Genomic DNA, 12,304 nt, shown 5'->3' with positions numbered 1-12,304 from the left:
CACACACACACACAAACACGCACACACCTCCCTATCTCCATGTCACTACTCTAGCAATATCACCAATTAATAAAAAGTGAATTCATGGAGTTGTCATTAACACAATCATCACAAAAGGTCCGGTTTAAGGAGTAAGTGGCAGAAGTATCAACACTATTATATGACTTAATATGACACAATTGTTGAAATAATTAGTTCTCAGGTTATTCTGGATAGTAATGAGGAACAATATGAAAATATTTTCTCAATGTGGTAACATACAGTAATGAATAATTTCTCAGTTATGGATATCAGGACCTCATGGGTCTTAGTTTTTGACTCAGTGCATGACCCATTTTGCCTTTTAAACAAACCAGTAATGTTGCTAATTTTGACAGCTCAATTCACAAGTACCCAACCCGTAACAAGTCTGCCACCTTCTGCAGCTATAATAAAGGTGGTGACAGACAAGGAGCACTAGCACATTGGTTGCCCAGTGGTGCCCAGGTGCTGCTCATGGTCCTGAAAATGCAAGTTTCTACACGCCCGTAACGGATGGAGAGATGTTGCCTTGTGGGGGCGTGTGTAGTCGGGAAAAAGTTAGTTTTGCAAACAGTAGGAAGAAGTAGTCATATCTTTGACTTAAGAAAGTAGTGAGCTATTACTAGAATGTAGAAATATTGCTACATGTGAAAGTCTTACATTAGAAATTTTACTAAAAGTACAAATGTATATGCTGCAAAATATACTTAAAGTATGAAACATTAGCGCTCAGACATCAGAATTGTCAAGAGTTACACTTTCAAATCATACTATATTATCGGGTTATTACTGGTAGCAGCATTAACAATGGAACATTTTAACGTTGGAGTTGGCTGAGGTGAAGCTAATTTTAACTACTTTAAATACTGTTGAATAGCGCCAGGCAATTATTTTTATTTTGGCTTCCAACAATTATAAAAACAAAATGTTCGAGATAAAACAAATGTTGTGCTGCACGTCGTTTTGCTATGATGCTCTCAATTTGTCTTCAGCCCTTCAGAGCTCTACAGTGCGAGCATGTTTTGCTCACATCAGGTGAAGCGAAACATCACCTGAGTTGACAACTCCTGAGATCGTTACTGTCTATGTAATAAAACCTCCTATAAGTAAGTCACTATAAGTAATCTATCAAAACCCCAGCTAAATGAGTATAAATGTGCAGAGAAGTGATCGTTTCAGCTTTGCCCACACTCTGTCATCCGCGTCCAGGTTGTTAACCATAGCAAGTTTGTTATGAACAAGGTAAAATCAAAGTATGTAGCCCTACTGTTAAGAGAGAGATGATGGGGCTCTGTCATGGTGAGCCCAGCAGAATGAGCAATTCTTTAAGTTATGACATGCAACTTGAAGTAACAAAGTTTTATTTCTAAAATAAATATAGAGTAGTAAGGATGCCTGTGTAAATCATGTCGATTCTTTATCTGAAAAGTCAGCAGCTGTCCGATACGAGTACCGTGTCTCCTTCTGAACTGTAGCGTAGATGTTTAAAGTAGCATAAAATGAAAAAACAAAATATAGCACTTCAAAACTGTTCTTACACACTGCACTGGTATTATGACTAATCTTTCATAACATGTATACATGTAACTATGATGTCCATTTCATCATAGTGTAAGTACAGACATGTATTAGGGCCACCGTGAACAAAAGAGTTGTGACTTTTTTCCTCAGAATTCAGACTGTTTATTAAAAGTCAGCTTTAAAGTCAGAACTCAAATAACTTTATTTTAGAGCAGCCCTAATTCTTTTCCATCTGAACATAAGAGATTTGTTTCTAATTGTAGTGCAATATCACTAATTTAAGTTAACATTTTCATACATTTCATCATAGTTTTAACACAATGTGATCTAATGAGTGTTCATAAATTAACCAAAAATCACAGTTAACCGGCTACTCTGACAATGTTTGATTTTCTAAAATACACACCTTCTGTGCTTTATTCTACAATACATATTTGTTGACAGAGTTCACCATAATGAGTATATTTGTTATGGAGGGGTCCAATTGGGTTTTGTGTATAAAGTAATTCAGGTAACCTGTCCCCCCCACCCCTGGAACAAACTATTGCTTACTAGAGAAGTGAAACTATTCCTGCTCTGGGATGATGAGCCCGAAAACCTGCTCAGTTGGTCTAACTCTGTCTTTATGAAGGTCACAGGATTCACTTTGCACCACTTTGTCAGCACGTCTGTGGTGTAATAGAATGAGTTAACCTAAACACACATAGGATATATCATTCAGGCACATGAATTCAAAGTGCTGAGCGAAGCAGTATTTGCAACCTCAGGCCACATTCAGTACCAAATCAACATGGCTGCCATGCCTGAAAGAATAATAATAATCTAAAAGAAAAAAAATTATATATTGCCAAAATAAAATTGGCAAAGAATGCAGGGTGTGCATGTGGCAGTGGGCTGCTCTATAAAGACATCTGCTGATTACACAGTTTGGGGAGGCCTGGTAGAGAGGAGCCTGGCAGTGAAACGTGTAAAGAGATTGAGACCACACGACGACTGCTGAAAGAACACAGCACTCAGACCCTCACAGCCAGTCACTCTGAGCATCAAGCCATAAAGACGTGAAGCGGAAAGTTGCCTTCACTCTATTTTACACAACAAGAGAACCTGGCTGCCCAGGGTGGCAGAATAATCAGGCTCCCAAAGTCCAGTGAAGGGCTTTGTCATTTTGTTCAGGCCTACTATTTGGCAGGCACAAAAAAACATCCAACATAGGCCTGATTGAAATTTTCATCGCTATTGTGAAGTGTTATCAGACAAGAAAAAAAATACTCTATTTTGACTGAGCAATTCTGAACATGTTCTCTGCATATGTCAGCTGTGCTGTGTTTACCTCCCGAAGACAATGGCAAATTGGTGTCTTTCTCGGCTGACAGCGACACGCCTGTAGACAGGTCTGCTTGCATGCATCCCTGTGTGTGTCAGTGCTCTGTGTGGCAGGTGGAGACAGGCACCTACTTCAGGTTGTCCATGTGCTGCAGCGTAGCGCCCCAGGAAGACGCGCCATGGTGCCATACGGCAGATGTCTTCCTAGATATGGCAGCAGAACCAGCCCGGAGAGCCGCAACACAGCACCCAGAGCCTTCCACCAAACAGGGCCAGATCACTGCACACTGATAACACCCACACCCTTCTGCTACACTCCTTTTAGACTCGATGTTGACTCAGTACTGCAACTGCAACCTATGCGATTGTGCTCATCAACCCCGTCATGTATCTTCAAAGTTGACTGTGAAGTAAGTAAACACGAAAACATTTGGTCCAGAAAGTGAAGAACACTTTATCAAAAATCCTGACAGTACTGATGCAATCTTCAATAAAACAAAAATCTAGTTTATATCACAGAACTCAAGGGAAAGCATTATATGATAAAACTATTTCTACAGCTTTATCCGCTATATTGTTGCTGCAACTGCATCTGAGCAAAGGTTTCATAAAAAATTTGTTTGGATATGTTTCTCTGGTTAGTTACAGACAGGCTCTACAACTGATATACAGCTTCAGAGAAGAGACAGATGGACCGGAGAGAGTCAAGTGCCTGTTCTTTTATCTTTTTTCTTTTATCACATCTATATATATTGGATGGAACAACCTTATCTCAGTGGGCTTCAGGTACTTTTGTTTAGCGAGAGTGCTCATTACGACTGAGCTCAGTGTGGGACAGATGCACTCTGAAACAGCTTTCTAATGTGCAAATATAAGTTGTTGGGTTTTTTTTATCTAGAGATCATTCCGTTTCCAAACGCAATGATACTGCATCTTAATTGAAGCTTATCGATAAATTATGCATAACTCGAGGACAATTCCTACTGAAGCTACATGTTTACATTGGGTTTATGTTTCATCAGGACATCTGAGGGCATCTGGTTCTACCTCAGCTGAGACATATGTGGCTCTCTGATCATGTTTAACCAATGTGTCCTATGTGTGTTTTCGCTAAGCCTCCTCTCTCTTCCTGACCTCTCACCCAGGCTCTCTTTTTGTCTTTGTTGTACAGGTCAGAGTCCATGCACCTACCCTCACCAAGCCACATGGCCATGTTTTAGTATGCAGATATACAGACACAGGTAAGTCTGGTCCAGGTGCACCCCACAGTGATCCTGACCCATTCTGGTTCACCCCACAGCTCTCAGGTCAGACTTGGAGCCCAGCAGGCTCCCAGCACAGGTCACAGAGGGCCTCAACATCCAAGAGATGAGACTCCACACTGGCATGAAGAGGAGTGTTTGATGTGGCCATGAGCTGGGCTATGTTACTATCTTACTATGGCTTTAATTAGCTCCAGCAGCTGCTACTTCCTGGTTGACAGGCCTTGGCAAACTCCACTGTCTCTGTAATCTCTTACAGGTGACTGTCAGTTGCATGTCAGCTCACAGTGTATTGCGACAGGCTGTGTTCTCCTTTAAGTCAGGTGTTACAGCTTTAAAAAGCAACATTGCTGTTTACCAAGTTAATTAACTGTGAAGTGACTGTAGACAAGATTTGAATGAAAAAGCTCACACTGCTATAATGACCACAGCATGTTTCCAAATATGTTATGCAAATATGTCTCCAAGCACCAGTCCCCTGCCCCCCTTTTTTTTTTTTTTACAAGTTTCGTGGTGTTTTCTGAGAATGCAATCATGTTAAAGAGACAGCAGAGTTCTCCTGGTGACAGTAAATGTGCCACTCTGCATTCTTTATCTGGATTTCCAGCTTGCACAAAGACATCTTAACCACTGGAAATTGTCCTCTGAGGGCTGACAGCTAGAAATTGATCTCAGATTAGATGAGCGTACCTCGTTCCCTGTTCTCCTTTGTCACTCCCAAGTTGGTGGATCTTTCCTTAAAACTCAACCACAGATGGAAAAAAAGGGAGAGTTCACAGCTGGCTATGGCATACTAATGCCCTGGACTCATTAAATTAATGGAGGCCAGATTCCCTTTACTCAGTGTGCACTGATGCCCTTTTGAGTTTGCCGGGGCTAGAGGGTGTACAGCACTTTGAAGGCCCTGACTCGCATATTGAACGTGTTCTCATAGAACCCTTTTGAGAGTCCTGCTAGGATACACACTAACTCTTTGCCTTTAAGTTCCCGCACCTATCTGAGTGATCTCCTCAGACAGCCACTCTATCCTGAGACTCAGGCCTAAAGAGGGGGAGGGGACCACGCACGTTAAATGAGGCCAGAGGAGTCCATATCTCAGCAGAGGCCATTCTTTCCTGGAGATGCGAATCTTTGAGACACGATGCTAAGCAGGCTTTGATGTAGAAAGATGCTCGGTGTAAGTCTGAAACAGGAGGCTTACAGGCTGATGATATTCAGTGGGAATCCCATCAGGGATGAGAGTCTGGCCTTAGTTGGACACTCATCCATACAGTGTTGATTTAATTACTATATTCTGCTAGCCACTGGGGCTGCACTATAAAATAGGCTCAGTTCCACACATGGCCATTATGAATGTTACTGCTCATTTAATGTGAAGACACCACTGAAAGTCACTCAATAATGTAGGCAAGCTGTAGGAATTCAGGGAATCCAGTGATGTGGTTTTCATTGCTTCTAAAGGTAGCAATAGAATGTGAAGGGGTAAGGAGCAAAGAGAAAGATATTGTTTTTAATGGCAGTATATTACAAGGAATGCATCTTAATATAAAGTGAGGAATAGAATATTAATATGAATTTTGCATATTTGCCCAACAGCAAAAAGATGAATTGCTAAAAAACTCTCATTTGCATGACAAAAAAGTCCCTTTAGAGTATTAATTGAACAGCCTTACAGTTATCAGTCCCATAAGTACCAGGTGCTAAGGTAGGGAGAATTTATCCTCAGTGATATTAAGATATTAAGCCGAGAGTCGTTTTAGCTTTTAGTGACTTTTATGTTGATATAGCAGTTAGGTAACAGCAAGCCAAAAACATGAAGCCTTTTCTGCCCCACGCTGAAAGGACATTATGATATAATGATAATCTTCCTTTCAGTTCTGCTCTGTCATCTTGACTACAAGCTCTTGAACGCCGTGAAACAGAAAAACATCACTGACAATGATGAGATTATGCACAGTCAGAAATGAGGTGGCAGGACTCATCCCAGCAGGCTGAAATACACTTTAAACGCAGCTGAATAAGTGGCTGGCATCAGCAGTAGGATACTGACAGGAAGATGTAGCATCTTAGCCTGGCAATGAGGCTCTGGCTGTTGAATATAGTGAATAAACAGAAATCCATTCGAGCTAAAAATGGCTGACTCAGGTGCACAGCAGAGGAGGCATCACGTCTCATGACTACAGTTGTCTTTCATTCATATACATTTTATAAAAAACCATGTTGGGAAATCATTTGATTTTCATAGTGAGCTTTGACAGTAATGATTTTATAAAGCCTTTAATTTCAGCTCAGTCACCATGGCTGAAACATCACTGGGTATTGTTTCTCATTAGTGATTCCATAAGCAGAGAGGAATGCACTGCTGTAGCGGCTGATACTTACATGCCTCCCTCTCCTAAGTGTGGTGGTAATTTATTCTCCTCCCGTTGCTCATCATCCTGATGCAACTCACACAGTGACAAGAATCCATCTCTGTGGTACCTGGCAACAAAGTGGGAGGAGGAGTAAAGGGAAGCAGATCACGTATTTTGTGATCATCACAATCAGACGAAAGAGGGTGGTTACTAGGCAGGTTTAGAACATCCTAATGCAATATTTCTACCACTAGAACATCCCGTGAACATTAAAACTGAAGTGATTTTATCAGGGATGTGCCAAGAAGCAACAGCTCTCCTTGAGTTTAAATAATTTCAAGAAGGAAGGTAAAAACAATTCACTGGCTGAGATTTGATCCCATATAAGTCAACTTCTCCTACCAGAGGTTTTTCTCAGAGTATGGCTTAAACACTTCAAAGCTGGCTACTATAAAGAAAGTAAGATTCATTTGGCAGCTCGTATTGTCCAGCTTCAAAAACCTAAAGCTAGCCACAGACATGCTGTGGGCTGTTTTCAGCTTCAGAAGAGAAAGAATTTGGCTTGAGTTTAGGCCGCCCATCCCCATCCAGAGATAGGCTCTTTTTCATCTTATCACAGTCTTAGCGCATTGGTGTGGTGACTATGTGCTTCACAGGTGGGAGTCCGCCTCTGTCAAATAAGCCACTTCACTAAGGACGGGATTTGCCGCTGTTATTTTTCTATTAGGGAAGAATTATGCTAAGCCTTTAGAGACCATTTTTGTGTTGCTATGGCAGCCCATATTTCCTACCGGGTTGTGACCTTGAATGACTACAGTGCAAAGCCAAGTAGCCCCAAAACCCTTTGAGGATTAGAACCAGGATCTCATAGTTATGCAAAACACCTCTGATATGATTGAACCTTGAATGGTTGAATGGCAAAGTTTATTGAGATCGCCCCTCTTTTCATCTGATTATTGTCATTTGATTATTCCCAATCACTTGCCATAGCTTCAAACGCAGCTTTTCACACAGCTATTGTTTAGGACAACACTAAGAGCTTTTCTTTTTAACATGTCCACAGACCTCACATATTTCATCATTATGTCAGTGACTATTAGAATGCAGGATTACTGGTGGTAAAAATGGAATAGGCTACTAAGGCATTCATCTAAAACCGAACAGAGTGAATATGAACTACTTTCTAATATTACAATTACTAATAAATATATCTGACATTATAAGCAGACTGATTTTCACATTCACAATTGTGACTATACTACTGGTATTCTTATTTTATTATTATTTGGTAGAACTATTTACAACAAAAAGTCAGCTTTGCTTAAGCAAGCAGCCTTTACCACAGTGGTGAATCAAATCAACAGGGCCTTTTGATAATAGTTAACAACAGACATAATATACTTTTCCTAATTAATAATTAAAGCTAAGTTTAGAGTATATGGTCCAAATATGATGGGTTGGCGCTAATGATTTTATATTTCTACTTAGGTAACATTTGGAATGCGGGACTTTTGCTTTTCAGAGTATTCCACACTATGGTATTGCTGCTTAAGTAGACCTGAGTACTTCTTCCTCCAGTGCCCTTTTTTAACAGATAAAATAAAATGGCTGCTCGTCTCTCAGCAGTAATAGAAGTAGTTAGCCGTGCTAATTCAGCCTAGATAGCGTAGCTTAACTGGCTACCAACCACTTTGATTTTAGGTTAACTGTGCATTAAGGTATAGGATTAATGTTACAGTGGAAATGTGAAGAACTCTGTTACACGGTTACTTACCAACACATCCTCTTTAATCACTCTGAAATAGCATATTTTCAAATAGAGCGTGAGGTGCCATCCACCTGACGGTCAGGTGAGCATCGCCTCCGCATGCTCACACTGGAGGCGTTCATGGACCATAGTGAGTGTGGGTCACCCGTGTTCTTGAAGCGTTCAGAGTCCTGTAGGCTACACAATCACTTCATGATACCAGAGTGTTTGATGGCAGGGCAAGGGCAAATAAACAGGAAACGTCTTCGACTTTAGTGCAATGTGATGCATTGGCTAGGGTTATTTTTGCATGTTCATACTGACAACAATAGCCTATAATCTTTTTAACTGATGTTGAGAGGTCACTTTTGATTTATTTAAGAAAAGGTCAGACGTGTAAGCCCCTAGAACACCCCTGAATTTGATTTCATATGATTTTCAGTCTTATAGACAAAGAAAAGCAACAAATTCTCAAATATGGCAGGCACTAATGTTTAATATTTCTGCTGACTTAAACAATTTTTTGATTATCAACAATAATAAAGCAATTTCCTCAGGTCTTTTATACACAAATCAGTATGTTGATGACAAACATGATAAACTGATGTGCAGTTTGAGGCCAGATGTTGGATTTAGAGATTAGCCTATATTTTGCGAGCACATTACAGATGTTCTAGAGTTCTGGTGATGCATCATTTACGGCTCATTGGGATTTCCTTCCTTGCAGTTGCCACAACGCTTTTGAGCTTGTTTCCGAGCTGTTTTAACATCAAACACAATTTCTGCTTAGGACAGCAATTTAAAAATCACAGGTCAAATTTCATGTGGAGCCAAATCAATATAAATTGTTTTTCCACTTTAGATTTTGTCATAATGTTCCCAACTGTTTTCAGAGCAGCCATCAAAGCATTAACTCCATTTGGAGACATTTATAGACAGCTACTCAAAGCTGACACAGAGATGAGGCTTTGAAAATATGAGATTGACACTACTGTGGTCACAAAGCACAACAGGAGACAACTTTGAAGAGGAAAATGCTTTGAGTATCAGATTTCACTTTAGAAATAGTGGCCAAAGACAAACTCAAGTATTAAACATTTTGAATTGGTGTACATTAAACAACAAAACCAGACACGTGCACTGAATGTCCAAAAAAGGAATGTGGGAAGGTCAAAACTCTGCTTTGAGAGCCAACATATATATGACACTGTTTGTTTTATCTGAAATTTGCTGCACACATTCTCTTACTTCTGTATCCTGGGACGGTGCAGGCCTGTGATCCAAATAAAAAGTTGACAATATATCCAAGGAAATTGTACTTTTTTACTTCACAAAATAAACTGCCACTATCAGAGCCATGTCTTGTTGGCAGTTTGGGAATTGATCAGTCTCAATCCCAAGCTGCATCCTTGTCAACTGGCAGGTCTGCTGAAGATGACACATTTTCTGACAGAGCCTTGTCAATGATGCACTTGAGTGAAATCCCCAGCTATGTTTGCTCACTGCCAAAGTGATATCTGTCATCTCATTTTTGACAAATTCACCACACCCATCTCTCAGTCTAATTGGTCTTTGAGGTTCCTGTAAGACAAAGACTGCTAATCTTAGTGAGTGTGTTTGAAAAGAGCTTTGCCATTGAATATTTCTTAAGTCTTTGAGCCTGTGTTCAGCCAAGTTTGAAAAACATGACAGTCACATTTTAGGTGCTCTGATGTCACACAGTCTTTCTGGCTTAAAAGTTCACTCAATATGAGGTTTGGTCTGCTTTGATGTGAGGTCTCTAGTGATGCGATTTGAGAATGCTATCTACCTCTGCTGTTCTCTGTCACCCGCTCCAGCAAAGACTGACATGGGAGCTGCCAGAGCTGAGATTCAGCCTTTTATTCCTGGTGACTACAAATTAAAGATGTGGTGAAGGTAAATTCAGGCAGCACTATGACAAGAAGAATGTACAAACTTCTGCCGGTATTTACTCCTGCAAGACAGACTACACTTAAAATATGGAATCTAGTGCGAACAGTACATATATTGTTTATAAGAAGAAAGGGGTGTTATTTTTAAGATCTGGTAAATGTTAGGAGCCCCTTTTCCTTCAAACAGCATGTGAAACAAAGATATCAAGCACAGTTTTACTAATGCATTTCCTGATTCATTTACATAAACAAGCTCACTTGCTGTTGTGTTAAAGGCATGAACCCCCTGGAAAACATGCAGGGAAGTGTATTTATGACTTTTTCTTTTAAGTTTAAAATATCCCCCGCAAAACAACTTGCAGTCTGTTCCTGTTTCTGGGGGGTGCTCGGTGATAAAGATCTAGTAATCTTGTTTTATGCTTATGACGGCGAGAGGAGATCCTCCGCTCCCCTGGGACGCGACGCTCACCTGAAGAAGCAACCGGAGCTCCACATGACTCCTCTGCTGCTCACCTCCCCGTGTCCTGAGAATTGGGATTTAGGGAGGATTAAAGCAGGATATTTCAATTTTAGCGCAAGAATTCACCTGGATGTGCCAGAGTAATTACCCCTTCTGGAAAAATGCAATTATGGAAACAGTGAAGCGCACCTACCCACGGGAAGTATATAAAGGGCTCTAAGTCGCATAAACAAGAAATCTAGGACTGTGGTGACAATACAGTAATTAAAAAAATCGTCGCAGCTGCCAGAAGCCTTAATGTATTGCCTAAACAGTCAATAGGTGGCTGAGCTGAATAGACATAAAATAAGACAACGCTCTATTCAGCGTTAGTCTTTGCTCCTTTAAATGTCTTATTAACCTTTTACTTTAAATAGACCTACACGCAAATTAACAGCGTATCGAAAGAACAGTTTTGAGATGATGTCTCCAAAAGGGAAATGAGACAATGTTTCACTTTGGTATCTTTCTGTACATAGTGGGCGTTAACATATAAGAGAATAGGTTTTGGATGCACTCAAGGAAAACAAAAAGGAATCTGCATCTGAAATAGGATATGCATCTTGATATGTAACCTTTTTAATTACAGTAAATCTTAGTCCAGTGCCGCTGCGTAGTGAGTGGATGTCATAAAATCTGTTAAAATAGGCCCACGCACAATTTGCCTACTCGAAGACCACACAGAAAGCATAAACACATTACGATTTTATATATGTATTTTTATTGTATAGTAGAACACACGGTGCAAACATGCAGAATAATTGAGGACAGTAGTTCTAGACTATTGAAAATCGTTGACATAGGGAGACAGGATTACTGATATTGGCTGTAAAGATAAATTATATTGTTATTGGTGCGTCTTGCTTTTTGTCATCTGGTCAGTTTGACTCATAGCATCCTTGGCTGGAGGATGCGTAAAAACCTGAAGGTGCACCTTATATGTTTGGTTTCCTTTAGGTTAATTCTGCTTTTGTTCATTTGGGTGTGAGAGTTGTTTCACTTAGCATCAACTAGGTTTACTAACAAGGCCTGGACACAAATAATTTGGTGCATAAATAGTCCAGTCTTATTCATTTGCAACAAAAAGCCTTTATTTGTTGCAGATTGCGCTGTGTAGACTTTTCCAAACTTTCTAATAGAAATGCCTGAAAAAAATCCAGAGCTCTCATGATTTATCTTAGAAAAAAGAAGCATTATGAAACTGGTGTAAACGTGTGAAATAAGTGAAAGATAGCGATGCTTTGTGTTTGTTGAAATCGCGTGTGTGATTTATTCCGTGTGGCACCACTGATCGCTCACTTTGTCTTTCATTCGTCCACTTCTCCGGTCTGAAACGCAGGGAAAACGAAACAGGGGCCCTCTGAGGGTATCTCCCGTGTAAACAGGGCCCTGTGCATTGTGTAAATTAGGTGGATTAGCCCCTGCTTTTGTTGCACATATTGTGTACACACGGGCACCTACTCAGCTCTCCTAAAGCCATTTTGGCTCCCATACCTTTAAAGAAGTCTCACATTCCCAAAGGTTCAGCCGGAGATGATCTACAGGGAGATTCTTTGCAAGCATTCGTCTTAGTTCAGGTTTTGTTTGACGAAAGGGAAACAAAATGTAGTCAACCTGTTGATGTCTAACTCGTGCAGCCCCAGAATTTGTGTCACATACTGCTG

General features: G+C 40.3%; 1 long non-coding RNA gene across 1 annotated transcript in view; it reads right to left on the bottom strand.

Moving 5' to 3' along the window:
- LOC109957618 (uncharacterized) overlaps positions 1-12,298 on the bottom strand; it is a 48,903-nt gene extending 36,605 nt beyond the window's left edge. Inside the window, exons 1-2 of the long non-coding RNA XR_002274573.1 lie at positions 8,256-12,298; positions 6,510-6,608 (exon numbers count right to left, since the gene is read on the bottom strand). This is a non-coding gene — a long non-coding RNA (uncharacterized LOC109957618). The remainder of the gene's footprint in view (positions 1-6,509; positions 6,609-8,255) is intronic.
- Between the last annotated feature and the right edge of the window lie 6 nt (positions 12,299-12,304).

Source organism: Monopterus albus, unplaced genomic scaffold (assembly GCF_001952655.1).
Source record: "Monopterus albus unplaced genomic scaffold, M_albus_1.0 scaffold2.1, whole genome shotgun sequence".
NCBI classification, from domain to species: domain Eukaryota; kingdom Metazoa; phylum Chordata; class Actinopteri; order Synbranchiformes; family Synbranchidae; genus Monopterus; species Monopterus albus.
The sequence above is the reverse complement of the archived record's forward strand: the minus strand, read 5'-3'. Positions and strand labels throughout refer to the sequence as shown.